The following is a 9,264-nucleotide window of genomic DNA, read 5'->3' as shown; positions in this document are numbered from 1 at the left end:
AGAAATAGAAAACCTGAACAGACCTATAACCACTAAGGAAATTGAAGCAGTCATCAAAAATCTCCCAACAAACAAAAGCCCAGGGCCAGATGGCTTCCCAGGGGAATTCTATCAGACATTGAAAGAAGAATTAATACCTATTCTCCTGAAACTGTTCCAAAAAATAGAAATGGAAGGAAAACTTTCAAACTCATTTTATGAGGCCAACATTACCTTGATCCCAAAACCAGACAAAGACCCCATCAAAAAGGAGAATTACAGACCAATATCCTTGATGAACATGGATGCAAAAATTCTCACCAAAATACTAGCCAATAGGATCCAACAGTACATTAAAAGGATTATTCACCACAACCAAGTGGGATTTATCCCTGGGCTGCAAGTTTGGTTCAACATCCGCAAATCAATCAACGTGATACAATACATTAACAAAAGAACAAGAGTCATATGATCCTCTCAATAGATGCCGAAAAAGCATTTGACAAAGTACAGCATCCTTTCTTGATCAAAACTTTTCAGAGTAGAGGGATAGAGGGTAAATACCTCAATATCATAAAAGCCATCTATGAAAAACCTACAGCGAATATCATTCTCAATGGGGAAAAGCTGAGAGCTTTTCCCCTAAGGTCAGGAACGCGGCAGGGATGTCCACTCTCACCACTGCTATTCAACATAGTATTAGAAGTCCTAGCCACAGCAATCAGACAACAAAAAGAAATCAAAGGCATCCAAATTGGCCAAGAGGAAGTCAAACTTTCACTCTTTGCAGATGATATGATACTGTATGTGGAAAACCCAAAAGACTCCACCCCAAAACTGCTAGAACTCATACAGGAATTCAGTCAAGTAGCAGGATATAAAATCAATGCACAGAAATCAGTGGCATTCCTATACACCAACAACAAGACAGAAGACAGACAAATCAAGGAGTCGACCCCATTTACAACTGCACCCCAAACCATAAGATACCTAGGAATAAATTTAACCAAAGAGGCAAAGGATCTGTACTCAGAAAACTATAAAATACTCATGAAAGAAATTGAAGAAGGCACAAAGAAATGGAAAAACGTTCCATGCTCATGGATTGGAAGAACAAACATTGTGAAGATGTCAGTGCTACCTAGAGCAATCTACACATTCAATGCAATCCCCATCAAAATACCATCCAGCTTTTTCAAAGAAATGGAACAAATAATCCTAAAATGTGTATGGAACCAGAAGAGACCCCGAATAGCCAGAGGAATCTTGAAAAAGAAAAGCAAAGCTGGCGGCATCACAATTCTGGACTTCCAGCTCTATTACAAAGCTCTCATCAAGACAGTATGGTACTGGCACAAAAACAGACACATCGATCAATGGAAGAGAATAGAGAGCCCAGAAATGGACTGTCAACTCTATGGTCAACTCATCTTTGACAAAGCAGGAAAGAATGTCCAATGGAAAAAAGACAATCTCTTCAACAAATGGTGTTGGGAAAATTGGACAGCCACATGCAGAAGAAGGAAACTGGACCATTTCCTTACGCCACACACAAAAATAGACTCCAAATGGTTGAAAGACCTAAACGTGAGAGAGGAGTCCATCAAAATCCTAAAGGAGAACACAGGCAGCAACCTCTTCGGCCTCAGCCACAGCAACTTCTTCCTAGGAACATCGCCAAAGGCAAGGGAAGCCAGGGCAAAAATGACTGATTGGGATTTCATCAAGATCAAAAGCTTTTGCACAGCAAAAGAAACAGTCCACAAAACCAAAAGACAACCGACAGAATGGGAGAAAATATTTGGCAATGACATATCAGATAAAAGGCTAGTATCCAAAATCTATAAAGAACTTATCAAACTCAACACCCAAAGAACAAATAATCCAATCAAGAAATGGGCAAAAGACATGAACAGACATTTTTCCAAAGAAGACATCCAAATGGCCAACAGACACAGGAAAAAGTGCTCAACATCGCTCAGCATCAGGGAAATCCAAATCAAAACCTCCATGAGATACCACCTCACACCCGTCAGAATGGCTAAAATTAACAAGTCAGGGAACGACAGATGTTGGCGGGGATGTGGAGAAAGGGGAACCCTCCTACACTGTTGGTGGGAATGCAAGCTGGCGCAACCCCTCTGGAAAACAGTATGGAGCTTCCTCAAACAGTTGAAAATAGAGCTACCATACGATCCAGCAATTGCACTACTGGGTATTTACCACAAAGATACAAATGTAGGGACCTGAAGGGGTACGTGCACCCCAATGTTTAGAGCAGCAATGTCCACAATGGCCAAACTGTGGAAAGAGCCAAGATGTCCATCGAGAGATGAATGGATAAAGAAGAGGTGTTATGTATACACAATGGAATATTATGCGGCCATCAAAAGGAATGAGACCTTGGCATTTGCAATGACGTGGGTGGAACTGGAGGGTGTTATGCTGAGTTAAATAAGTCAATCAGAGTAAGACATGTATCATATGACCTCACTGATAGGAGGAATTCTTAATCTCAGGAAACAAACTGACGGTTGTTGGAGTGGTGGGGGGTGGGAGGGATGTGGTGGCTGGGTGATAGACATTGGGGAGGGTATGTGCTATGGTGAGCACTGAGAATTGTACCAGACTGATGAATCACGGATCTATACATTTGAAACAAATAATGTAATATATGTTAAGAAAAAAAAAGAAGATAGGGGAAGATTGAAGGGAGTAAGTCGGAGGGGGAGACGAACCATTAGAGACGATGGACTCTGAAAAACAAACTGAGGGTTCTAGAGGGGAGGGGGGTTGGGGGGATGGGTTAGCCTGGTGATGCATATTAAAGAGGGCACATTCTGCGTGGAGAACTGGGTTTTATGCACAAACAATGAATCACGGAACACTACATCAAAAACTAATGATATAATGTATGGTGATTAACATAACAATAAAAAATTATTTAAAAAAAGAAAATGAAGATATACATAAAAAAACTAATGATGTAATGTATGGTGATTAACATAACAATAAAAAATTTAAAGAAAAAAAAGTGAAGGACATGCTGCTACACCAGTCCAGGCGTTCAGATCCCTGGGAAGGAAGGTTCTCCAAATAAATCCCGTGGATTGAGTCTCATAAAACTGAGTATCTCCACTTGCCTGGAGCCTGGGTTCTAGATTTGCAAGGATGAGGACCAGACTTGGGTAAATTCACCAAAGTGATGTTTCATGGAAAGGACTCTTCATAATCTCTCATTTCTTAACATCATATCCTGACCTCAAAAGCACTTGGGGGATTGGTCCAACCGGATGAAACCAGGGGCCCTTGTGGCCCACTTCATAATCTAATGGAATAATCTTCCAGGGGGCTGAGACCTCTCTCTGTCGGCTGGGCTTCAAGTCCTTATGCTGCTCACACACTTTCTCCTTTCCTCCCACCCTAGCAACACCCCCATATGTTAAATCACTGTGTTGAGCCAAAAATTCACAAGAAAAAAAACTCTCACAAGTGGGAAGTCAGAAAGAATCAGTGGATAGATGATCAGGGGAAGAAAGAGAAGTGACATCACAGGTCACCATTAACGTTGAGTAACATGGGCACACACCACGTTGACAGCTGGGATACCCCTCGCAACAGCCTTCTTCCTCCTCTGGCTGGTGGGCAGGCTGGTCTCAAGCCCACTTCACTGGTGGAAGAATTGAGCTCAACGAAGGTGACACATGCTCCTTTAGAGCCTGGTCCTGAATCCAGGCTCTGTACCAACAGTGAGGACGGGGGCGTATCCCTTAACTTCTCCAGACCTCAGTCTTTACATGATGGATGATGCATGACCTCCTTCCAGCCTGACTTCTCTGACTCTGAGGCACAACAGGATACCTGTTTCCAGACACCTTGTCCAGGTCTCCAATACCTGACCAGGCTGATTATGTTTTTATCTGTCCACTCCCCACTAGGGAACAAGGTAGAAGCGGAGGGGACATTATGTATCTCTTTCACTGCTTTCTCTCTGGTGCAAAATATGGGCTGCCCCTGATTCCTGCATATAATAAGTATGCAATAAATATTTATGAAATAAATGAATGAGTGGATGAAAACATGCAACCATACATAGAAGAATGAGGTAGATTTATACATGCTAGTAGTGAAAATAGTGATCTTTTCAGAAAGAAGTACTTTTAACATAGCAGTAAGTTTTCTGGCTATGTAACAAATAGCTAACAATAGTGTGGAAGGAGATTAGTATATCGGAGCTGGGGAGGAGAAAGAGGAGTTTTCATTATATATTTTTTCTTTTACTTAACCTTTCTTTTGCCTTTCCTTCTTTATTTTTATGTTCAGGGACATTATCTGGGTATAGAATTATAGGGACTTTTCTAAATTAATGATCTTTTAATGAAAAGCAATGAGATATTGTTTCTGTCAAGTTCGCAAAGGCTTGTTTAACTATTCTTTTAAGTACCATTCCCAGTGTTGGCAATGGGATATGCTAAAGCATATTTTCATGTGTAGCTGATGGGAGAATAAATAGTATTATTATATATTATATTATTATGAATATTTCTATAAGGATATATTTTATATATATAAAATTCCCTATAGAAATAATTATGTGCAAAATGTGTATGTCCAGGAATAGCAATAGCAAGAAATTGCAAAAAGCCAAAATGTATAACAGCAGGCAAGTGGCTAAATCAATTATATTACCTTCCTAAAAGAGAATATTATACAAACCTTAGAAGAGATGATTTGAACCCATATTTAGTAAGGAAAAATAAATATGCAGGCAATTTTGTTATTTTCTTCTTTATGTTTGCCTATGGTTTCTAATTTTTCTATGATGAATATACATTTTTTGCATAGCTAAAAACATTTTTTTAAAAAATTGTAAACTTTCAATAGCTCCTGATTTGCTTACAAAACAAACTCTAGGCCTTCTTGGTGCCCCACAGAAGACGTTTTGTGACCTGGTCTTCCATCCAGTCTTACCTCTCATCACCCTTGCTTCTCATTTTGTGTCCCAGTAGTATGCACAACAGCTCTGTCCCATGCCCTGGCTCATCTTGTCCTCTTCGCTTGCTGTCCACTTCCTTCCATGTCACTCGGTTCACTTACACTTACCTTTCAAGACTCCATTCATCATTCAGGAGTCATCTTTGGAGCACCTGGGTGGCTCAGTTGATTAAGTGTCCAACTCTTATTTTCAGTTCAAGTCATGATCTCAAGGTCGTGAGATCAAGCCCCGCGTCAGGCTCTGTGGTAAGTGGGGAGTCTCCTTGAGATTCTCCTTCTCCCTCTGCCCCTCCCCTTGCTCACGCACTCTCTCTCTCAAATAAATAAACAAATCTTAAAAAAAAAAAAAGAGTCATCTTCAGGAAGCTACCTGATACCTCCTTGCTCTCCACCATGGCGGGATGCACACCCATCCTCTCTGCTCCCTAAGACTCTGTGTATATCTTTCTCATTGCAACTTATGATGTTTTGTCATAAGATTTTAACATTTAAGTATCAGTCTCCCCATCTAGTCCCTGGGCTCCTTCTGGATTGTGTCCCCACATAGACAAACTTCATACACATGTGTTAGTGGATGAATGAATGAATGAAAACATGAATGGATGATTTCCTCCTTTAACTCCTCCTCCTGGTACTGGTTTCAGCATTAGCACCTGGTTAGTTGGGTCTGCCAAGTTTGGATACCTCTGATTCAGATGCCTGAAGAGGTTGTTAACTTATTACTTTAGAAAATTAGAATGGGAATCAGTTGAGAAGATCCAAAAGGACACTCTGTATGAATTGCATATAAGTTTGCCAAGTAAAAAGACAGACAGTTTCTCATAAATGAAATGTTAAATAAGGAGGCATAGGTGAAGTACCAGCTGACATGGATAATTTATTAGGGGGTTGTCACCTCTCTCATCGTGAAGCCCCACCGACCGCACCCCCCAACAAATAAACATAGCTTGCTTGCTCTTCCTCTCTCTCCACCATTTTTCCTGAGTCACTAGCTCTGGTCTTAGTGAGGATGAAGCATTTTCAACTTCATTTGTTACATGAGTAGAAATGGGCTTTATTGTCCCAGAACTCTTTCTCTGACACTTGTGGAAAATTTTACTCAGACCTTTCTCCTGACCCCATATCCATTTGATTAGCTGGCAGCTCATGAGGCTTATAATCTGGCAAGTTAAGGACATGTCTGACCCTTCTGCTGACTGACGTGTGGAATGCTCAGACCGATCCCACTCTGTGAGGACAGCTCTGCTTCTGTGGACGTGCGAGCACCTGGGCCAATTGACCTTCTGCAGGTGACTTTGATCTTGAATTCAGTTCACTGAGTGTCAGGTGATGATAGACTCTTGTCAACCCAAGCACCCTGCTTCTTCTTTTAACCGGTCATCCCTCTGTTCACCCTCCCCAATTCACCTGCTTGCACACATAGACTAATAGATGCCAACTTCATGCTTTACTTATTAAACAGTTACTGTGTCTGGTTGGTACTTGGCCACCACCCTTATGGTTTGTTCTTTTTTTTTTTTTAAGATTTTATTTATTTATTTTAGAGAGAGAGAACGTGAGCACGGGGTGGGACAGAGGGAGAGAGAGAATCCCAGGCAGACTCTGTGGAGTCTTCTTCCCTCCCCTGAGCATGGAGTCTGACATGGGGCTTGATCTCACAGCCCTGAGATCATGACTGAGCCGAGACCAAGGGTTGGATGTTCAACTGACTGAGCCACCCAGGCACCGCCCCCACCCCATGATTTGTTCTAATATGTTATTATGAAACCCTGGCTGTTGCAGCTTGCATAAGGCAGCTGAGGCTGACCCAGTCACCCCATCAGTCTGCATTCAACCAATGTGCCTACTGGGTTCTACTGGTAGAGAGGGACTAGTTACACTCCATCTTATAATTAATTAAAACAAAGGTCACAGAGTCTTACAGCCTTGCTTAACAATTATTATAAAGAGAAAGGAAGGGAGGAAGGGAGGAACTCATACATCTAGAGAACAGGTTTGGTTCAAGACCTCTACTCGGCGCACCAGAGGATTGTCTCAGCAATCCTGAAAGTAGACACTGCCATTCCCATTTCCACTTTCCTTCCCGGACACACGGAGCCCACGATCTGCCCTTGGCTTGGGTGTTAGGATGTATTGTGGGTTCACTTGCACCAGGTGGCCCAGATTTGCATGGGAGGCAAAGTGGAGTCCAAAGGGTCCAGTTCAAAGTTGCTGGGGATTAGTCAGTAAAAAATCGAAGAACTGGCAACGAAGAACTCTGAGCAGTGAGAATCCAGATCAAGGGTATCTGGAAAGAGCCTCAGAGACAACAAAACAGTATGGAGGATGGGGGGTGGGAGAGTGGCGAGAGCCTTTGTAAAGAGCTTGCTTCTGAGCCTGGTGAGGGAGAAAAGCACTGGAGGGGCACTAGGCCCTCCTTGGTTATGGATGAGCCTTGAATGCCAGCCCCAGCCGCTGGAGCTGGTAAGAGCAGATGTGAGATTTAATGCCTGTTCTGTCTGACGCCAGATGTGACATACCAACTACAGGTGGGGTGACTGGCCTTCCCTCTGACATGCTGAAGTCAGTGCGGAAAACCCAGGACCTGGGAAGCGGTAACTGGGTGCAAAATAAGGGAACTCAAGGTTGGGGAGGAATGGAGTTTTCAGCACGACACCCAAGGGGTGGCTGGGTAGGGGAACTGCCAAACCAAGCAGGAGTCTTCCTCTCCCTTCCCTATGTCAGGCCCTTTCCCTTCTCAGCTGCATTGACCTGGAAAGTACGGAATTCCTTCTGCACTGGCCTGCCAGCCGGAGCAAATACATGATGGGGCTTGGAATCCAAGATGTCCGATTCCAGATGTGGCCACAGGGTGGAGACACACGGTGGTCCAATTCCTCTGTCTCGCTCCAAGGCTGAGCCACATCAAGGGATTTACCCAAAGAGCAGACTTGCTGGGCTGTAAGGTTTAAAAACAAACCAACATGGTCTTGAAATCATTTTCTAAACCCTGATAAGAAGCCCTGGGTCATCTTTCAAAAGGACTCAGGCTAATTTAGAAATACCTTCCACCTCCTTGGGGCAGCTATGAATATACTACAGATGCTTAACCTAACATTTTTTAATCCTGCAAATATATATCATGTTGGCATTCTGTGAAGGAGAATCTGAACTACAAAACAAAGCAAGGTAAAACTGCGGGAGGACGCCATCTGACACCACGGGACACACAGCAGGACAGCACCTGGGTGTCCCAGGCTTACTCCAATGAAAGTCACGTAAGTAACCTACTCACAGAAGGTTCTGGAAAAAATTATATTTATACAGATAAACATATAAAAATGTGTGTATACAGATTAAGAAAACAAATGTGGCAAAATGATTTTAAAAATAGGTGAATCTGAAATAAAATCTTTAAAAGTGGGGGGGCTCTTCGGTGGCTCAGTCAATTAAGCACCTGCCTTCGGCTCAGGTCAGGCTCTCAAGGTCCTGGGTTGGAACCCTGCATTGGGCTCCCTCCTCAGCGGGGAGCTCGTCTCTCCCTCTCCCTCTGCTGTTCCCCCACTTGTGCTCTCTCCCTCTTCCTCTCCCTCTCTCAAGTAAGTAAATAAAATCTTTTTTAAAAAGTAAGTGAATTTAAGTAAAGGATATATAGGACTTTTTGGTATTGTTTTCATATTTTTTCTGTAAGTTTGAAATTGTTTCAAAATAAAGATTTTTAAAACACTAAGATCCAGGAGTCCTGGATGCAAGAATCAGACTTTCTATTACCCCTCTTCTTGGTATTTGTCATTTCAGGTAACCTCTCTGGCCAGTGGTTCTTCTTCTGTAAAATAAAGGAAGCCGGGGCGCCTGGGTGGCTCAGTCAGTTAAGCGACTGCCTTCAGTTCAGGTCATGATCCCAGGGTCCTGGGATCAAGCCCCACATTGGACTCCCTGCTCAGCAGGAAGCCTGCTTCTCCCTCTGCCTGCCACTTCCCCTGCTTGTGCTCTCTCTCTCTCTCTCTCTGTCAAATAAATAAATAAAATATTTAAATAAATACATAAATAAATAAATAAATAAATAAATAAAATAAAATAAAGAAAGCCATCTGTTTCCACTAATATAAAGTTTCCACTGCATGAATAAACTTCAGCTCACCCATTCCCAGAAAGAAAAAGAAACTGATCTTAGTAATATATTTTATTTACCCCAATATATCCAAAGTATAACCATTTCAACATGTAATCATTGTGTTAAATTTTATCAGTGAGAGATTTTACTTTCTCTTATTTGTAGTAAGTCTTAGACGCACAGCCCACCTCACCTGA

This window comes from Zalophus californianus, chromosome 16, assembly GCF_009762305.2.
Source record: "Zalophus californianus isolate mZalCal1 chromosome 16, mZalCal1.pri.v2, whole genome shotgun sequence".
NCBI classification, from domain to species: Eukaryota; Metazoa; Chordata; class Mammalia; order Carnivora; family Otariidae; genus Zalophus; species Zalophus californianus.
The sequence above is the reverse complement of the archived record's forward strand: the minus strand, read 5'-3'. Positions refer to the sequence as shown.